Source organism: Euprymna scolopes, chromosome 45, assembly GCF_053919585.1.
Source record: "Euprymna scolopes isolate OS-2025 chromosome 45, ASM5391958v1, whole genome shotgun sequence".
Classification (NCBI taxonomy): domain Eukaryota; kingdom Metazoa; phylum Mollusca; class Cephalopoda; order Sepiida; family Sepiolidae; genus Euprymna; species Euprymna scolopes.
In genome coordinates this window covers 12,253,690-12,274,350 of record NC_136526.1, presented here as the reverse complement: position 1 = coordinate 12,274,350, position 20,661 = coordinate 12,253,690, and the positions used below count along the sequence as shown (strand labels likewise).

General features: G+C 30.8%; 1 long non-coding RNA gene across 2 annotated transcripts in view; it reads left to right on the top strand.

Annotated features, from left to right (window-relative positions):
• The first annotated feature begins 846 nt into the window (after positions 1–846).
• LOC145269258 (uncharacterized) overlaps positions 847–20,661 on the top strand; it is a 205,835-nt gene continuing 186,020 nt past the window's right edge. The window contains exon 1 of one of the 2 annotated variants that reach the window (XR_013864971.1): positions 847–1,444. This is a non-coding gene — a long non-coding RNA (uncharacterized LOC145269258). The remainder of the gene's footprint in view (positions 1,445–20,661) is intronic. The other variant, XR_013864970.1, reaches the window with a different exon arrangement.

Here is a 20,661-nt window from a genome sequence, read left to right as displayed (position 1 = left end):
CGGTCATCTCCCTCTCATATCATTAACGGTCCTATATATATATATATATATATATATATATATATATATATATATATATATATATATATATATATATATATATATATATATACGGCATAATCGCGATGACACACCGGTTCTCGTCAGATCACCGAAGATAAGCAACGTTGCCTGGTTAGTACCAGATGGGCGATCATTTGGGAATCGTAGGCGCTGTATTTGCTCTCCGCTTATCTCGGCATTTGTTTCCAGTCGTCCTGTCCTGTAGTACAGACACTTGCCACTGATATTTAACATTGCACACCTCCTGCCACAAAAATTTCACGCGCAAGCATCCCTTCGTGGGTATCCATGGTCTGTCAAAGATTGAAGAAGCCTGTTGTATGTATGTATGTATGTATGTATGTATGTATGTATGTATGTATGTATGTATGTATTAGCATAATCACCGCAGTACCAGATGGGTGACTATTTGAGGGCTCTATAGGCTCTCCGTTGATCTCGGCAGTTTCCAGTCGTCCCGAGTCGCAACTCCCCACTTGACGCTGGTATTTAACTACGCCGATTCAATAGAGGTGTGGTTGGAGATTACGCAACGCTTACCACAAAAACTCCACGTGCAGGCTCCCTTATAGTCTGTCATAGGTGTAGGAAGCTAGCATGTATTAGTGAAATTCGTCAGTTAATACCGGCGAGATTTGAACCTAGCAGCGCGGCAGCGCGCTGAACGATTAATCATTATACACGGCTTCACTTCTACGGTGTGTGTGTGTGTGTGTGTGTGTGTGTGTGTGTGTGTGTGTGTGTGTGTGTGTGTGTGTGTGTTGTACACACATACTAACACACACACACTTTCTCTCTTTCTCTCATATATATGTGTGCGTGTGTTGTTTGCGATCGAACACACAGATACAACGGCCCCTTGCAATGTGTAAATTCTACTGGTAACGAGGGGAGGGGTTGTCGGGGTGAATAACAAGGTTTTGCGGGAGCAGGGCGGTCGCACCAAAAGAGGTGTAGCAGCCAAACTGGGAAAACGGGGCTTTTTCTCCTTCTCTCTAGAATTTTGAAAAAAAAAAAAGGTTGGGGGAAAGAGCCCGTTTTAGTAGTAGCAGAAACGTTGACGTCGGCTGGGCTACACAACGTTAAAAAAAAAAAAAAAAAAAAAAAAAGCGGACGAGAAAATAAAAAGGGTTTCCTTCGTAAGACTTGATATTTTTAAACATTTTTTTTTTTTTTACTTTTGTTTTTAATCGATGCGTACGGAAGCAGAAATTTGGAATTGGATATGTACCATTGGTGTTTCGGAACGCGGCGTATACCCCTGGGAGAGTCCAGAGAATCCACGGTGCCTTCCTTGCCAAGTGTGCCGTCGTCGTCGTCGTCTCCGCTCGGATACAAACGGAATCAGAGCAAGAACAAAAGGCACTGCATCTTACAAAAGGTACATATGTTATGATTTAAAAAATGTGTATACAATGGAAATTCTCCCCCCTCTCTCTCTATCTCTCTCTCTCTCTCTCTATATATATATATATATATATATATATATATATATATCGATCTCTTATAGACTCTCTCTTTTTCTTTCTCTCGCATGGAGACCGACCCTCTCTCCATCTCAATCTCTAACATGTAAACTCATTCTCTGTCTCAATCTCTCTCTCTCTCTCTCTCTCTATCTATCTATCTATCTATCTATCTCTCTTTCTCCCATCTCTCTCTCTATGTCTGTCTCTCTGTATCTATATGTTTGTGTATGGTGTGTGTGTGTGTGTGTGTGTGAAATCAGTTTCTGTCTCAATCCTCTCCTGTCTCCTCTGTCTCTCTCTTTCTCCCATCTCTCTCTCTCTACGTCTCTCTCTCTCTCTCTCTCTGTATATATATATATATATATATATATATATATATATATATGTATGTATTATGTATGTATGTATGTGTGTATGTGTGTGTGAAATCAGTTTCTTTCTCAATCCCCTCCTCTCTCCTCTGTCTCTCTCTTTCTCCCATCTCTCTCTCTACGTCTCTCTCTCTCTCTCTCTCTCTCTATATATATATATATATATATATATATATATATATATATATATATATATATATATATATATATATATATTCGCTATTTTTTCATTTTTCTTATCATTTTGTTTAAGCCAGGGATGGGGCATCCTACCAGATGCCAAACATACACCTGCTATTTTAGACACTCCAACCGAGAGATGTATGTGTGAAATCAGTTTCTGTCTCAATCCTCTCCTCTCTCCTCTGTCTCTCTCTTTCTCAATATTGTTGGTATTATTATGTATTGTTCCAATGTCATGTAGACATTTAGAAGCACTTGCACTAAAAGCAGTCATATGTGTGTGCGTGTGTGTGTGTGTGTGTGTGTGTCTGTGTGTGTATGCGCGCGCGCGCGTCTGTTTTGTTGTATTTTACAAACTCTACAGATCCGTTGCGTACCACTGAAACAAAAATTACGTATATATATATATATATATATATATATATATATATATATATATATATATATATTTTTTTTTTTTTTGTTTCAATATTTTATTTCTAGCACTGATTATTACAATAGTTCTATAGATTATCGGACTCTTTATTTAGCCACAGTCTAGTGCTTTTATTCGATTCTTTTCCGAATAAGGAAATTGATTTCGTATATATCGCATGCATTTCTTGAAAATACGCATGTCAGGCGGCGTAATATAGCATGTGTGCATATTTAAGTGTTTGTTTCAACAGGGATGAATACGTAACAGTGGATTTTATTATTATTATTATTATTATTATTAGTAGTAGTAGTAGTAGTAGTAGTAGCAGAAGCGGCAGCAGCAGTAGTCGTAATAGTAGTAGTAGAAATATAAAATTGTATGGCAAGTAAGCTCCACTCGAGCGTCATTGTTACATTCTTGCATGCATCAATCATACACACACACATAAAACACGCACACATACACACATACACACATATATGTGTATATATATTATAAAATATATATATATATGTATATATTTAGATATATAAATATATATGTATATATATGTGTGTGTGTATATATATGTAAAAATATTATAGTAATACTCTATATATATACAAACATATATATACGTGTGTGTATATATATAGTATTACTATAATAATTCTTATAAATATCTACACACACATATATGTATACATATATATACATATATATACATATATGTATATATGTGTGTGCGTAGATATTTATACAAAATTATGATAGTAATACTATATATATATACACATATATATGTATATGTATATATATATATATATATATATATATATATATATATAAAAGTTACAATAAGTTTACTAAAGTAATCAAAATGGTAAACTTAAAATATATTATAAATATTAAAGAGTTAATATTTAATATTTACAAGTAAAATAAACTCAGCCAGATATATATATATATATATATTTCTTCGAAACTCCGCGGATTAAGGACTATCCACTTATCTTGTGCTTCCTTTTTTAAAATTAAATATGTTTTTAACTCTTTTTCAAGATGTCTTTTAACATATTTTATTAATCATTTGTTCATATATATATATATATATATATATATATATATATATATTTAGTATTACTATAATATTTTTATAAACACCTACGCACACACACACATATATATATTTTTACAGTACAGTCAGTAAAGTTTCTAAAGCTTTGTATTAAGCTCCAATACAATTTGTCAAGCTTTATATTATGCCGAATTGATCTTATTCTCTTCCGTTAACTCCCAAATGTATATATATACATAGTAATGATGATTGCAACGTCTTGTCAGACGAGTGCCACTCCCTCAGACATTTAAAATCCATGAGCCCAAATGCCTGAGGGAGTATCTATACAAAGATGATGTCACAGAGTCTTAGCTTTGTACGACAGCTAAGTCTCTCTCTCGGTTCAAAATGTTGATATCGAGCAACAAGCAAGAGCAAGATAGCCCGCAACAAATTAAACTGCAGACCAACTTAATGCAGGTACTGGTCACCCGCTTTGTTTTTTAAATCAGAGATTTGCTTCTCCTAGGAAGGTTGCCTTCACCACGGCTTACGGGAGCCCTCTCTACCCCAATATACACACACACAAATATACACGGTGCTAGTTGGCCGTTGACCCAGAAAAAGAGTTCATTCGCCCTTTGGAAGGTCTTGTTTTTAATCCTTCAGGGAGACTAGCCGCCCTCCTCACCAAACAAGTCTGGTGGGGGAACCAGTTTAGTCGCCGGTGACGCGACTATGAGGCAGGTAGTACTGGGTTACATGGTACCAGTAGCATATGACATGACCTGACATACATACATACATACATACATACATTTAAACAGCCATATGAGATTTAAGGACAGTGTTCCCTTTTTGTCTTAGTATTCTCTTTTTTGCATGCGGTTTTATGCGTACACTCATATATATATATATGCTTATATGGACTATATTTGCATATTATACATATATGATAATATATACATATATATATATATATATATATATATATATAATTTGAGGTTGCTATTTTCAATACGTAGGGTAACCAGTGAAATATAAGGAGGTTCATACAAAAGTGCTCAATGCAGAAGTAGAGCAGGTTACATTTGTCTTTACATAAGCAGTAGTTTGTTTAGAATTCCGTTTTCGAAAATAAGGGTTGTTGCCTGATGATGTTTTTAGTTAGTAAATAATAGTAGAACAAAACAAAACATGCTCATGACTGTGTAGCAACAAACTACTGCTTATGTAAAGACAAATGTATATATATATATATATATATAGAGAGAGAGAGAGAGAGAGAGAGAGAGAGAGGAGAGAACGTTGTTGTATTTGCTTTTCTTTGTCTGTCGGTTTTTTTAAAGAATATTTTAGAATACAATTAAAAATAAAACTCCTTCATGGATAAAAATTTGCAAAGAAAATCCAATGCTGGTATTAATTTCCTATTAATGGGTTTTATAATTTTTTTTTTCTTTTTTTACGTTAATGTACATATATATATATATATATATATATATATATATATATATATATATATATATATATATATATATGTGTGTGTGTGTTTTATTTTTTTATCGTTTTATCTGTTTAGTTATACATATTTCGGTTGTCGAATCATATTTACGATCCAGCAACTTCGTCAGACTTTACAGAAATGGTTCCGTTCAGACTTGGAAGGGAATGAATACCCCCTGTATTGACAGCTATGCCCGTAATTGTGATGCAAGCGTTGCGCAATATTCAGTCAGACATCGCCTGATTCGGCACTGCTTGAATCCCATGGCAAGAAGTCTCGAATTACTGGTAACACGACCAAGATAAGCGGAAAGCACATAAAACACATGGAATTCTCAAGTGGTCACCCATTTCGTACTGACCAGGCGCTAACGTTGCTTAACTCTCGGTGATCAGCGTGATTATGCTATATGTATGTATGTATGTATGTATGTATGTATGCATGTCTCTCTCTCTTTCTCTCTCTCTCTCTCTCTCTCTCTATATATATATATATATATATATATATATATATATATATATATCTTTATATATATACTGGCATCTAAGCTTCAGCCTCTGTCCCATCGATGAAACGTTGCATCCCTCTGCCTGTTCTACAAGTATTTTAATGGTGAATGCTCTGACGAACTGCAGACACTATTGCCCCCACGACGTAGACACGCTCGACAAACCCGACAGGCAACTAAATCCCACCCCCACAAAGTAGAGATCCCTAGATGTAAAAGATTTTTCTACTCCAGTAGTTTCTTCCCCAGAACCGCTAGACTCTGGAATTCCATTCCAGGTCACTGCTTCCCTAACTGTACTGACATGCAGAAGTTCAAGTGTAACGTGAACCGACATCTTACTGCCCAAATCCCAACATAGTTCTCCATAGTTGCTGCCCCTGATAGTAGCCCCCTACACCAAAGTTGCAATGTGCCTTGTTTGGGGTGAAAATGTAATATATATATATAATATATATACATATATATATATATATATATATATATATATATATATATATATATATATAAGCTGAACGTCTGTGTGTGTGTCTGGTCACGAATAGGCTACTATATGGTTGACTATTATAGAAAACTGATCACATATAATGATAGAAGATGTATCGAGACACAGGAATGGGTATGTTTGATCTGGCAGAACGGTGGTTCATTAAAATTGTGGAGTCTCCTGGAAATTATGGAAGCGCCTGGAAAATAAAAATAATTTTTTTTAAATTAAAAGAAAACGTTTACAGGTGTTTTTGTATATAGATGTACATAATAATACTTTGATAAGTATGTTTTAACTTAAATAGGGATAGTATAATAAAATTATGGGGTCTGCGTTCGCGCCTGGCCTCCATACAATGGAAATAGGCACAAACTTTAATAAAGACTTTTCATATCTATCTGCGTACGTATACTTTGATAATTATATTTTAGTTTGAAGAAATATGGTATAATAAAATTATGGGGTGTTCGTTCGCGCCCGACCTCCATAGAATGGAAATATGTCACAAAGTTTAACAAGGTTTTTTAATATAGATCCACAGAATATTGTGATAAGTGTTTCAGTGTGAACAGGTATAGTATAATAAATTATGGGGTTTATCTATTTTATTTTTACTTTCATCATATTTTGCTTTGGTTTTGATATCCTGAAATTCGAAGCTATCTCCTTACAACCCTTCCTTTTCATAACCTATCATACTTTCATAAATCAGAGTCCATTTTCTGTAGGCTGTTTTTGAACCCAGTCAACGACGAGTACTTTTGCTAGTATATATATATATATATATATATATATATATATATATATATATATATATATATATATATATATATATATATATATTGTTTTTAAAATATAATTATCCACTGACACGACTGAGTCAGAGTGGCTGAATCTAGCGAGATTCGTAATCGGGACTCCACGGTCTCGCACGACTGTCTGGATATATCGCGATTTACTTAGATGTTATTTGTTTTTGTTTTTGTTTTTGCGATACTTTTTATTTTTATTAATGAATTCAATTATTTACGAAAGGGCATTTTAACCTAAATGCGAGTTGGGAATAATTTTCCCTTTAACCACCTTGGTATCTCCACAGCGGTATACATATTGTTTTTAAAATATAATTATCCACTGACACGTGTTTCGTCGTCTACGACTAAATGACAAAAGTCTATATTTCAAAGTTCATGATGTTGGCCATCTTACAATTTATTCCTTTAATTCAGTTGATACTTACAATTCTTGACAGTGTCTGTTTCGTAGCACAAAATCAATCACTTATCAATACTGTCGAGTGTAAATGCCAACTTAATTAAAGGAATAAATTGTAAGATGGTCAAATCATGAAATTTGGAATATAGACTTTTGTCATTTATTCATTATATGCTCTGTAGTTATATTGAGCTTTTTAAATAAGGATTGGTATATATAAAAAGGAAATATAAGTGAATAAAAAATATTTCCACAGAAATATATATATATATATATATATATATATATATATATATATATATATATCATTCAATGTAGTAATTTGAATATATGGTTAAGTGGCAGTTTATGTCATTTAGAACTGCTGTAAAGCTTCACCGTTCACTCATTTTTCAACCAAATTTCAAACAATCATTACAGTTTATAGATCACCTTCTTAGCTATATTGTGAAAAAAAAATTCAATTTTCGTTCAGTAAAAAAGTTATGAATTTACTGGTGTTCAAAATCGTAAAAATATGTAAGGAGGTGAGCGACGTTTTTTTATGACTGGTTTCCGTAGCAACCGCGTCGCTTCAGCGACTACTGTTGCTACTAATTCATAAGAGAAGTAACAAATGAAACAGAGAAAATGAAAGCATGAAAGGAAGATAATTGGGGGATTTTATTGAAAGCAGACGAGTGCCGTTCATTGTTATTACATATGTGTCTATGAGGGCAAAAAAATAAATAAAATAAGACTGAAATTAAACAAAGAACAAGTGAATTTATTGGAAACCTGGAAAAATCATGGATTATAATAGAAAAATGCGAGCATGAAACGTAATATGGTTAAGCTTAAACATAGAAAAGTAAAGGATAGTTGTTAAAACTGGAAAAGAAAAAGACAAGATATTCTAGTAAAAAAAAAATATAATAAATTTATGACTTAAAATATTGCAGCGTTAAGATTTTTTTAAATTCAATTTATAACATTTATATAATCAATTCTTAATGGCGCAATATTTTAAGTTATAAATTGCAAAAAACTTATTAAGCAAGAACACTTCGCGCTATTCAAAAAAAAAAAAAAACAAATATATAAAAAAATAAATGTTATCAAAGGCAAGATAAGTTTCTTTTCTACGTTTGGATATATTTTTCGTGTTTTTATTCAATGTAACATGTTTATTCAGCTCGAAAAGCATGCAGTGTTTACCGATGTATTGAAACATTCAAAATGGCGCCCGACTTTCTCTTTTACACGGTAAGTTCGGGAAAAGGTGTTATAAATAATAAACTAGACAAAATACTGTTAGAAACTCGCTCAATATATGTTTCCGTGACATAAGTTGACATATATTCGGTGTTTTTTTTTTTTTTAATAGTATTTTGTCTAGTTCATTATTATAACACCTTTTCCCAAACTCTCCGTGTTAAAGAGAGAGTTGGGCGCCATTTTTAATTTTCCAATACATCGGTAAACACTGCATGTTTTTCGAGCTGAATAAACATGTTACATTGAATAAAAACACAAAAAATATATCCAGTTTGGTAGAAAAGTAACTTATTTTGCCTTTGATAACATTTATTTGTTCTATATTTGTTTTTGACAACTTTTTCGAATCTATGTGTACAGTAATACAAACCCTATATATATATATATATATATATATATATATATATATATATATATATATATATATATAATGTTTTTATTTGTTTTTGTTAGCGATACTTTCTTGAATGAATTCAAACATTTATACGAAAGTGCATTTTTACCTAAATGCTTGTTGGGAATAATTTTTCCATTGACCAATCTGGTACCCCCTTTTAATGGGGAGCGGCATATATATTATTTTTAAAATATAATTATCCACTGACACGTGTTTCGTCCACGACTCCTCAGAGTGGCTGAATCTAGCTAGATTCAGCCCCTCTGATGAGTCGTGGACGACGAAACACGTGTCAGTGGATAATTATATATATATATATATATATATATATATATATATATATATATATATATATATATATAATGACTTGCACTAAATTGCTGCGAGAGTATCGATTAAACTGTATGCAGTTCTATGAATTGTATTTTTAACTTCGATGCTATTTTTATGGGCGCCATTTATATATATAGACTTCTGTTACGCAAAATAACCTCTCGCGCAGATTATCACGTTATTTCGTTAAAGGTGACTGCTACCTTAGAAGCAAGACTATTGGCACTACTGCTAGCAACTATTGCTACTGCTTTCAGTGCTTCTACTCATATTCTTTGATATGAAGAATAACTCAACCAATGTTGCAAACTCGTTATTAATATCTTTGCGTATTTGTAGTAACACGCGGTTTTAGAGCCGGCGTTAGCAGGCGTTGGGAGAGGGGATGTTCTAGCTTGTTGGGGGACGCCAGACGGAATGGTCTCAGCAACAACACTCTGGAGGCCGTCTCTGTTTTCCCTTTTGGTTTCTAGCCTGAAATAGGTGCCAAAACAAAAAATAAAATTATATATAGCAACTTTTAATAGTAACATCAATAAAACGAAGCTAAAGGGGTTACTGCGCATGTCCATAAACCTGGCATCAAATCAAATCTCGTTGTCAGACTTCGATTCTTTTAAAAATTCAGGCAGGCCTGAAGAAGCTTGCTCCCCCCCCCCTCCTCTATTTTTTTTTTTTTTTTTAATTTCCTCTTTTAAAAAAAATGTGCACCGGATTATTATCGAATGGACTTTAGTCTACTAGATTATTAAAAAAAAAAAAAAAAAAAAAAATTATATTTAAATATGTGTCTTGGTGTTCAGTTTCTCATGCAACGTTCTACTAAATCGATCACCCATTTTATAACCACTCGACGTTTTTAGGGAAAATATCGCGAATTTAGCTCTTTTTAAAATAGCTTTTTTAAAAAGGCCAAATTCGTGATATTTGGCCAAAAAACGCCGAAGTGGGTGATCGATTTACTAAAATGGTGCATTAGAAATTGATCATACTCGGCAAATATTAAAATATTGACCTTTTTAAATTTTATTTTTGATAATCTGGTAAACTAGTGCCCACTTAGTAATAATCTGCTGGAAAAATTAAAAAAAGACAGCAAAAAAAAAAAAAAAAAAATAGAAAGGCGCCAAAATTCATTATGATGTGTAAATTGAATTTGAAAAAGCATTTAAAAAAATCTCTTATTTAACTACAGCTAAGTCAAGTAACGCTTCTTCTTTATATATGTATTTTAATCACACGAAATATTTATTGCTAAAATATTTCTTGTTTTAGGGATTGAGTTACTCTAAAAAGAAAGCCAATTCTAATTTTTCCTAATTAGCCGTATTTCTTTATCACAATAGAAAAATGCGAGCATGAAAAGTAATATGGTTAAGCTTAAACATGGAAAAGTAATGGATTAGTTGTTAAAACTGGAAAAGAAAAGGACAAGATATTCTAGTAAAACATAAGTTTATAACTTAAAATATTGCAGTATTAAGAATAAGAATTGCTTATACAATGTTATTAATTGAATTTTCAAAAATTCTTAATGCTGCAATATTTTAAGTTATAAATTTATTATACTTTTAATTAAGATTACCTTGTATATATATATATATATATATATATATATATATATATATATATTGAGTAAAATGATTCATAATTTATCATTAAAAATCCGTTTCAAAAGGAAAAACAAAAAAAATCAATAAATTGTACGATCGGTTATATATATTACGAAAAAAAAAAAAAAAAAAAAAAAACGGGACTTGCGCGCCAGAAGCCAGAAGCGAAACCAAAAGCAAAATTTTGTAAGCATATATATATATATATATATATATATATATATATATATATATATATATATATACTCACTTCTGATTAGTACTTATGTAAATTCTAGTTTAATGTTAAAACTAGTATTTACTCGCTTTCTCTCTATATATGTGTGTGAGTATGTGTATATATATATGTTCATATGCATTTATACATATCTCTCTCTCCCTCTCTCTCTCTCTCTCTCTCTCTCTCTCTCTCTCTCTCTCTATATATATATATATATATATATATATATATATATATATATATATATATATATATACATCTGTATATATATATGCATGCATATGTCTATATATGTATGTGTATATATGTATATGTATATATAAATGCATGGTAGGTTGTTAGATTCTGATGAAGATAGCTTTGAGTAGTTTTAATTTTTAAAAATTGGTTTCTTGTAAATTGAGCTAGAGTTTACAAGATGCATGCTAAGGTGACAGGATAGAGAAGTGGTCATAAAACCAATGTATTAGCTATTATTATGGGAATTACATTTTTCCACATAGCGAATGTATTATCGATGACAGCGGGGCGACACAGATGTTACGACACTGCGAATTGAAAAATTTTAACGACCGTTCGTGCATGCACGGTTTGCAAAGCGTCGAAAGCAAGGTTTTGTCTGACTCCCCCTCCAAAAGAACCGACATTTCTACACGAAATAATTGACGATATTTTTCGACATTATGCGTCCGAGAGATCGACCCTTCTAACAGTACCACGTTCGTGGCGCCTCGATGTGGATGACAAATGTTTTTTGGCGGATATACAAACACACACAGAGGTTTGTCCTTATATATAATAGATAATCGACAAAATATGTTCTTTTTTTTTTTTAATAGAATTATTTTATTTTTCTCGACCCATGTCTCGCCGTCTACGATCACAGTCCAAACTGCCATACGTCTTCCTTCGATGGCGTTCTCGGCAAAACTCTTAAATACAATCCTTCTCTCTTTGCAAGAGAGAGAGAGAGAGAGAGAGAGAGAGAGAAAGAGTGATAAGAAAAGTGAGATAAAGAGAGAGAGAGAGAGAGAGAGAAAAAAGAAAAACATGCATACATTTTAAAAATACAAAGACACTGGAATATTGTCATTGTTAACAATTTCTGATAACAGCAACTAAATTTGACCTTTGTCCCTTTTCCGCTATCTCATAATTCTAACCGAAAGATCTCTTTAAGATTCTAACCATTCCTTTTGACTCTACCAGGCCGAATTACCGAATTTTAAGTAATCGATTTGAGTTCTATATACCGAGTTACCGAATTTTAGGTATTTGAGACAATGCGTGAAGAGGTAGTAAAATTAACAGTCAGTCATGGTTGACCCTACCAGACCCGAATCTCCCAGGCTAACTCGCCTCCATACCTGGCTAGACCAACTATTAGGGGAAGAGGGCGTGTCCCTCAAACTGAACTAAAACCAAGATTTAGACTTCAGTAAAGATGGAGAATATTTATGAATCTATAATTGTAGAAAGTTTATGCATGCTCTTTTCTTGTTTTTGGTAGAAGTAATAATAAACATAATAAAACATAATAATAAACATAATAAAACATAATAATAAACATAATAATAAACATAATAATAAACATAATAAACATAATAATAAACATAATAAACATAATCAACATAATAATAAACATAATAAACATAATAATAAACATAATAAAACATAATAAACATAATAATAAACATAATAAACATCGTAAACATAATAATAAACATAATTAACATAATAATAAACATAATAAAACATAATAAACATAATAATAAAACATAATAAACATAATAATAAAACATAATAAACATAATAATAAACATAATAAACATAATAATAAACATAATAAACATAATCAACATAATAATAAACATAATAAACATAATAATAAACATAATAAAACATAATAAACATAATAATAAACATAATAAACATCGTAAACATAATAATAAACATAATTAACATAATAATAAACATAATAAAACATAATAAACATAATAATAAAACATAATAAACATAATAATAAAACATAATAAACATAATAATAAACATAATAAACATAATAATAAACATAATAAACATCGTAAACATAATAATAAACATAATAATACACATAATAATAAACATAATAAAACATAATAAACATAATAATAAAACATAATAAACATAATAATAAAACATAATAAACATGATAATAAACATGATAATAACATAATAATAAACATGATAATAAACATGATAATAAACATAATAATAAACATAATAATAAACATAATAATAAACATAATAAACATAATAAACATGATAATAAACATGATAATAAACATAATAGTACACATAATAATAAACATAATAAAACATAATAAACATAATAATAAACATGATAAAACATAATAAACAGAATAATAAACATAATAATAAACATAATAATAAACATAATAATAAACATAATAAACATAATAATAAACATAATAAACATAATAAACATAATAATAAACATAATAATAAACATAATAAAACATAATAATAAACATAATAATAAACATAATAAAACATAATAATAAACATAATAATAAACATAATAATAAACATAATAATAAACATAATAAACATAATAAACATAATAATAAACATAATAAACATAATAATAAACATAATAAAACATAATAAACATAATAATAAACATAATAAACATCGTAAACATAATAATAAACATAATTAACATAATAATAAACATAATAATAAAACATAATAAACATAATAATAAAACATAATAAACATAATAATAAACATAATAAACATAATAATAAACATAATAAACATCGTAAACATAATAATAAACATAATAATACACATAATAATAAACATAATAAAACATAATAAACATAATAATAAAACATAATAAACATAATAATAAAACATAATAAACATGATAATAAACATGATAATAACATAATAATAAACATAATAATAAACATGATAATAAACATAATAATAAACATAATAATAAACATAATAATAAATATAATAAACATGATAATAAACATGATAATAAACATAATAATACACATAATAATAAACATAATAATAAACATAATAATAAACATAATAAACATAATAATAAACATGATAAAACATAATAAACAGAATAATAAACATAATAATAAACATAATAAACATAATAAAACATAATAAACATAATAAAACATAATAAACATAATAAACATAATAATAAACATAATAAACATAATAAACATAATAAAACATAATAAACATAATAAACATAATAATAAACATAATAAACATAATAATAAACATAATAATAAACATAATAAACATGATAAAACATAATAAACATGATAAAACATAATAAACAGAATAATAAACATAACAATAAACATAATAATAAACATAATTAACATAATAAAACATAATAAACATAATAAAACATAATAAACATAATAAAACATAATAAACATAATAAACATAATAACAAACATAATAATAAACATAATAAAACATAATACACATGATAATAAACATGATAATAAACATGATAATAACATAATAATAAACATAATAATAAACATGATAATAAACATAATAATAAAAATAATAATAAACATAATAATAAACATGATAATAAACATGATAATAAACATAATAATACACATAATAATAAACATAATAATAAACATAATAATAAACATGATAATAAACATAATAATAAACATGATAATAAAACATGATAATAAACATGATAATAAACATAATAATAAACATGATAATAAACATGATAATAAACATAATAATAAACATGATAATAAACATAATAATAAACATGATAATAAACATGGTAATAAACATGATAATAAACATAATAATAAACATAATAATAAACATGATAATAAACATGATAATAAACATGATAATAAACATGATAATAAACATGATAATAAACATAAAAATAAACATAATAATAAACATAATAATAAACATAATAATAAACATAATAAACATGATAATAAACATGATAATAAACATGATAATAAACATGATAATAAACATGATAATAAACATAAAAATAAACATAATAATAAACATAATAATAAACATAATAAACATGATAATAAACATGATAATAAACATGATAATAAACATGATAATAACATAATAATAAACATAATAATAAAACATAATAATAAACATGTTAATAAACATGTTAATAAACATAATAATAAACATGTTAATAAACATAATAATAAACATAATAATAAAACATAAAACATCATAAAACATAATAATAATAAAACAGCCTATCTTTGTTTTATCGTTATTTCCATGGCAGGTGCTCGTCTGAACTCCAATCTCTGCCCCCCCTCGCCAATCTTTTACAAAAAAAAACCCGTCTAGCTGAATCCAGTGTCAAAAATATTTCCCCACTCTTTATCTGTGCCTAAATCAAAACGTAGACTCCATGAACAAAGCTTCTTTCTTAGAACTGCACGCCTGTGGAACTCTGTTCCGTCTGCCTGTTTTCCACCTGACTACAACCTGGATGTCTTCAAGTCAAACATAGACAAATTCCTGATGAACCGCCCCCTTAAGTAGACACTTCATTAAATCTCCACACTAAAGTACTATACTTGCAATAACCCTTATCCCTGAGTGGCTTCCGGGACTTGATAAGTGGTGACCACCATGTAAAAAAAAACAAAAAAACAAAAACAAAAAAAACATAATAAAACATAGTAAAGTGAAAAAATGTATTAGAAGTCTAGTTAGTCGTTAGGCGGGTACATCAGCATTTCGTGCCGTGGATAGAAAACGCAAAATGAGACTTGATGACTAATGACGAGAGGTCTTTATCTTTAGCCCCGGGATTTGACTCTGTTCGGACCGAGCGAACAATTCATGTGAAGTATTAATTGTTACTTCCGTCATGGTTTTACTTTTAATATGCTACGATTTTTTGAGAAACTGCTGAGAAACTTTATCAAATCTCGATTACTAACGATTACTACGAAACTATCCCATTGATTGCTGTTTTTTTTTTTCTTTTTTTTTTTTTTAACATTTTCACCCCAAACAAGGCAAATTGCCACTTTGGTATAGGGGGCTACTATCAGAGGCAACAACTACTGGGGTACAATGTAGGAATTTGGGCAGCAAGATGTCGGTTCACGTTACACTTGAACTTCTGCACGTCAGTACTGTTGGGGAAGCAGGGACCTGGAATGGAATTCCAAAGTCTAGCGGTTCTGGGGAAGAAACTATCGAAGTAGAAAGATATTTTACATCTAGGGATCTCTACAGTGTAGGGGTGGGATTTAGCAGCCTGTCGGGTTTGTCGAGGGTGCTCACATCGTGGGGGCACAAGTGCTTGCAGTTCGTCAGAGCATTCACCACTAAAATACTTGTAGAACAGGCAGAGGGATGCAACGTTTCGTCGATGGGACAGAGGCTGAAGTTTAGATGCCAGTTAAGGGCCTATCAGGTTTGCGACTCTCTTTAGAACCTTGTCAAGGAGCGAGAGACTAGTAGCAGATGCACCAGCCCAAATGTGACAGCAATACTCCATACATGGGCGAATGGTGGCCTTATAGAGGTACAAGATACTTTCGGTGTTAGTAGTTGTCTAGCACGGTAGAGAGAGCCCACCTTTCTTGCAGCGGCCCTGGCAATGCCTTCAATATAATTGCTCCAACTCATGTTTCCCGTGAACGTCAGGCCAAGGTGACCTCCATGTAAAAAAAAGAGCGTGACAAATATGCGCTCAACAGGTGCGTGCTGTAAAACCTAATTCTTACCATGCCAAGAATTTCCGAGACGCTTTTGATGAAGAAATGAAAGCTTTCATTAGAATTAGAATATTCATGGAATGTATTTGTATCAAGCTCAGCTACGAATGAGGGGACTGGCTTTCTTGGTTGTACAACTGGATTTTCGAAATGCCATGACACGCGACAGATTCCTTTTTGGGAATTTTCGCATACTGTGATTGATAAAACAGATCTGTATTTTGCACAATGAAAACAATTATTATAATAACAATTAATGATAATAATAGTAATAACATTCATAATAATTATTACTATTACTATTATTGCAATAATAATATTAATAATAATAATAATAATAATAATAGCAATAATAATAATAGTAATAATAATAGCAATAATAATATTAATAATAATAATAATATTAATAATAATAATAGCAATAATAATAATAATAGTAATAATAATAATAGTAATAATAATAATAGTAATAATAATAGCAATAATAATATTAATAATGATAATAATAGTGATAATAATAATAATATTAATAATAATAATAATAATAATAATTAGAGGAAGAAGAAGAAGAAAAAGAAGAGCTATTTCAGAGTGAAAGATAACAAATGAAAATACGATTCTCATTTCAATTTGAATCGAAACAGATCAATGAAAATGATCGTTGTATTACTATTTCATACGAAAGCATGATTGGCAGACAGAACCTCTTCTTTAGATGCTTCGACACATTTAATACAAGATACGTCTGTTTGATCTGTACGTTGCACAATGAAAAATACCATTTCAAAATAAATGGTGACTTACCGATCAACTGATTTAGTCTTGCATGAAGATGCCAGGATGGATCTAACTAAATTTAATCAATGTTTTTCTGTAATGTCACCATTTTGTCTCAGCCTCGTTTTCATGTCTGCCATTTTTTTTTTTCATTCAAACCAACATGGCTGCTTTCCCACAGGTTGATTACTAAATATTGATTAGCGTTTTTATTTTTGTTGTTGTTGTTTTTTTTTTGTTTTTTTTTTTCATTTCGAGTTGGTGGGCCGGAAGTAATATTCTTTTGACATCGTTTATTTTAATACATCTATCTATACTTCTATAATTTTGTGTGTGTGTGTGTGTGTGTGTGTGTGTGTGTGTGTGTGTGTGTGTGTGTGTGTGTGTGTTGATATTCATATTAAGAACCCTTTTTTCTATTAGTATTTATTTTACACCCTGGAAAATCTCAACAGTATACCCTGTATTTAAGAATTCAGGTGATCAGTCATCTCCATCTCAGTACAAACTAATAAGTTTCTTCTGTGTCATGAGTAAGTTGTTGAAATCTGTGTTAAATAGAGTAGTAGTCAACCACCTCAGCAAAAATAACCTTCTTAGTGACATGCAATATGGTTTCCGTTCTGCTTGATCTACAGCAGATGTGCTTACGGTTATAACTCATAGGATTGACGAAACTCTGGATGGAGGCGATCTTTCTAGGGCAATTGCTCTTGACAAATCAAAGGTCTTTGATAGGGTATGGCATAATGGTCTACTTCACTAGAGCTTCAGCTATGGTATAGCTGGAAATGTCTTTTCAATTATTAAATCATTTCTCTCTGATAGGTTCATAAGAGTAGTGGTTGATGGACAGAAATCAGAAGCTCACAGTATTAATGCTGGAGTCTCTCAGGGGTTCATCCTTGATCCAACTCTCTTCCTGATCTACATTAATGATCTTCCAAATCACATCTATAGACCATTCGTTGACATTTTTGCTGACGGCACTACCATCTATAGCAACACATCAAAGGCCGTTAACGACCAAGCTCTATCGGATTCTCTCTCATCCGATCTTGAGCATGTATTACAATGGAGAAAAAGTGGCTGGTTACTTTTAATGCATCTAAAACCAAGTTTCTATCTTTGCATCATCAACGTTCTGAACAGCATCTGTCATCAATTGAAATGAATGGCTCTCGTCTAGGAGAGGCTTCATGTTTTGACAAGCTTCTGGGTTTGACCTTTACTCCTGATCTAAAATGGACAACGTACATCAAATCTGTTGCCAAGGTCGCTGGAAAAATAATGAGATACTTCTATCGATCCAGTAGATATCTACCTGCTGATGCAATTCTCTACCTATATAAGAGCCAGATATGTCCAAGGATGGAGTATTGCTGTCACATCTGAGCAGGAGTTGCTAGAAAGAACTTATCCTGCCTTGACAGAGTTCAGAATAGACTTCGTAGCCTCATAGGGGATGCCCATTTCTCTTCCCTGCAACCTTTTCTGCACAGAAGAGACGTTGCGACCATGTTAATCGTTATTTTATGGCAAGTGCTTGTCTGAGCTCCAATCTATGGTCCCCCCTTGCCAAACATTAACGAGAAACACTCATCTAGCTGAAAACACTATCAATAATTTTCCTAACTCTTTATCTGTGCTTAAACCTAAACGTAGATTCCATGAACAAAGTTTCTTTCTTAGAACTGCACGCCTGTGGAACTCTCTTCCGTTTGTCTGCTTTCTAGCTGACTACAATATGGCTGTCTTCAAGTCCAATGTAAACAAGTTCTTGATAAGCCGTTCCCCTTAAGTAATCCAATTTACCAAATTTACACTCCTAGCAATTACTACATTGTCTCATTGACTACTGCATACTCTTTACCCCTTATCCTCGAGTGGCCTCTTGGCCTTGATAAGTGGTAATTCCCTTGTAAAAAAAAAAAGAATCTATAAGGTCAGGCCTTTTCTTAGTTATCTTCTTCTAAGTTTCGTCATCACTACCGGTCAAAACAGTACTTGGGTATTGATGAGGGTATGATACCAACCAAAAATAGACTTTCTATAAATTAGACAAGCCTACAAAATCTTTACTAATGTATAAAAAGAACGTTGTCTGTGTGTGAGTTCGTTGCCAATAGACTCCTAAACGGTTGGGCTGATTTTAATTTCACACAAATGTACTTTATTCACCTGGCGGTGTTCTAAGATAGGTTTTGTATCGATGAAAAAAAAAAAGGAACAGGAGCTTTTGACCAAAGTCAACACCTTATACAGCCTAACATCACAATGAATTTGAGAAGTTTTATTACCACACAAGCAGAAAGGTCTGGCAGACAGAATCTATAAGGTCAGGCCTTTTCTTAACTATCTTCTCCGAAAGTTTCCCCATCATTACCTGCCTAAACAATACTTGAGTCGTGATGAGGATATGATACCAAATAAAAATAGACTTGCTATAAAGCAATACACCAAACCTACAAAATTTCTACTAATATATAAAAGGAACGTTATCTGCGTGTGCCAAAAATCCATGCACGCATACATTCCAACCGAGAGATCTTTTAAAGGTTCTAACCGTCACTTTAACCCTACCAGACCGAGTATTATCGAATGTTAGGTAATCGATTTAATTCCTATATACTGAATCACCCAATTTTAGGCATTTTAGGACCACGCGTGTAAAAGTAGTAACCAATAGTAGCCAGTCATAACCTTAACAGACTCGAATATGAAGTGAAATTGGTGTATTTTTAAATTACATAACAAAAATACACTCGTTTCATTTCAGTTACACATCCACATTTGAATTATTACGGACATATTTGTTCCAGAAAAATATGAAGTGCATCATATCTTTTTAAATATATTAACGGCTATATGACGTCATAAAAATCTTATGCCCCCCCCCTTTTTAAAATTTCCAATAATTTTTTCGTTTCTGAAAAGGAACAAGGTCATACATTTCATTACATCAAAAATATATTTTCAAATATTTGTACTGGTGTTTTG